This window comes from Silene latifolia, chromosome X (genome assembly GCF_048544455.1).
Source record: "Silene latifolia isolate original U9 population chromosome X, ASM4854445v1, whole genome shotgun sequence".
In the NCBI taxonomy this organism is placed as follows: Eukaryota; Viridiplantae; Streptophyta; class Magnoliopsida; order Caryophyllales; family Caryophyllaceae; genus Silene; species Silene latifolia.
The window spans coordinates 40492067-40493859 of record NC_133537.1 but is presented as its reverse complement, the minus strand read 5'-3'; the positions used below and the strand labels follow the sequence as shown (position 1 = coordinate 40493859).

At 44.8% G+C, this 1793-nt stretch overlaps 1 non-coding gene across 1 annotated transcript; it reads right to left on the bottom strand.

The window, feature by feature from the left end:
- Positions 1 to 265: 265 nt before the first annotated feature.
- Positions 266 to 371, bottom strand: LOC141625282 (small nucleolar RNA R71). Its single transcript, XR_012535070.1, has one exon. It is a non-coding gene; the product is annotated as a small nucleolar RNA R71 (small nucleolar RNA).
- Positions 372 to 1793: the final 1422 nt, after the last annotated feature.

Here is a 1793-nt window from a genome sequence, read left to right as displayed (position 1 = left end):
CTGGTGGAGAGAAACCTGTACAGGGGTGGGGCGGGTGAAGATCCAAGGAAGCATATGGAGGTCTTTACCGATTACTGCTCTACTATTCCCGCTACAAAGGGAGTAACTCAACACAAGATAAAGGAAGTGCTATTTCCTTTTTCTCTGACTGACTCAGCCCGTCAGTGGTTGACCGATCTTGACCATACAGCTGCTGGTATCACCAACTAGGAGACCCTCTCACTTGCCTTCTACAAAAGATACTTCCCTCCGCAGCGCACTAATCAGCTGATGGGAAAGATCACTAGTTTTAAGCAGGCACCTGATGAGACATTCTATGAAGCTTGGTGTCGGTTCAAGAAGTTGGTGAGGTCTCTTCCTCATCACGGTTTTGATCAATGGTTCTTATGCAACCAATTTTATAATGGGTTGTATGATGACCATTGAGCTATTCTTGACGCCTCATCCAACGGAAGATTTCAGAAAAATATTGATGATGATAAGGGATGGGGCATTATTGAGGAGATGGCGACCCATTGTGCTAAATATGGGAACCCACGGGATGGTATTCGAACAGTCCATTTAGTTGATAAGGCAGTAGTGGCTCAGTTGGAAGCCATGAATGCCCGGTTTGATATATTAGAGCTGCAATCTGCTGGGGAGCCACAGACAGTTCATTTGTTGACTAGACAGGAAACTGTAATTTGTGAGAGGTGTGGAAGTGATGACGGTCATACTGCTATTGACTGTCTTACTGAGAAAGAACAAGTTCTTGCCTTTCAGCAATATAGGCAAGGAGGAGGTTCTTATTATAACAACCAAGGGGCAATCCATCCCAATTTGAGGTGGACAAGTCAAAATGTTCTTAATCCCACTCCTCCACCACAGCAGCAGCAGCCATATGTCCCGCCTCATAAAGCTCAACAAGGCTTCCAAAAGCCTCCTTCCTTTCCTCCACCGAATCACGGCGCATCATCTTCAAGTGGGGTAAGTGAGCTAGGTGAGGTAAAGTCAATGCTCCAGTCATTGACAAAGCAATGGAAACTAAGTGACCAACAGAAAGAAGCATCCATCAAGTCACTTGAAACTCAAGTTGCTCAGTTAGCCGCGAACCAGTCCACGAGGAAACAGGGTCATTTGTCGTCTCAATGTGAGAAGAATCCACACGAGACGGTAAATTTGATTAATTCGAGAAGTGGTCGTTCATATGAAGGACCAAAATTATCTGTTAACAGGGATATTTCAGACCCGAGGAAGGATGTAAATGATGATGAGCAGTCATTTGTTGCTGAAAACGAGCCGACCACTAAGAATATACTCGATCGACTGATTTCAGGGGGTCGATCGAGTAGAATTGAGGAAGAAAGCACTTGATCGAAAGGCAATTCTACTCGATCGAGTGAACATGAAATTCAAGGCTTCGATCGAGGGGTTCAAACCACACGATCGAGCGAAAATTTTGAGGAAACAGTTCGATCGAGTGAAAACTTACCTCGATCGAACACAACTGTTAATGAAGAACTCGATCGAGAGCCTGCTATTGCTCGATCGAGTGATATTTCACCTGGAAAGACTCGATCGAGAGGCAAAAAGTCTCGATCGAGTGATAAGGAGCTTGAACCAGCTGAGACGTTGGAAGAAAGAAACAAAGGGCTCGAGATACATATTAGTGTGCCTTTCCCGAGGCGATTACTGAGCACGAAAGCCAATCAACAGTTCGGTAAATTTGCCGAGCTCCTGAAAAGCTTACAGGTTACTGTTCCATTCGCCGAGTTGCTGACACAGGTACCCTCTTATTTAAAATTTATGAAAGA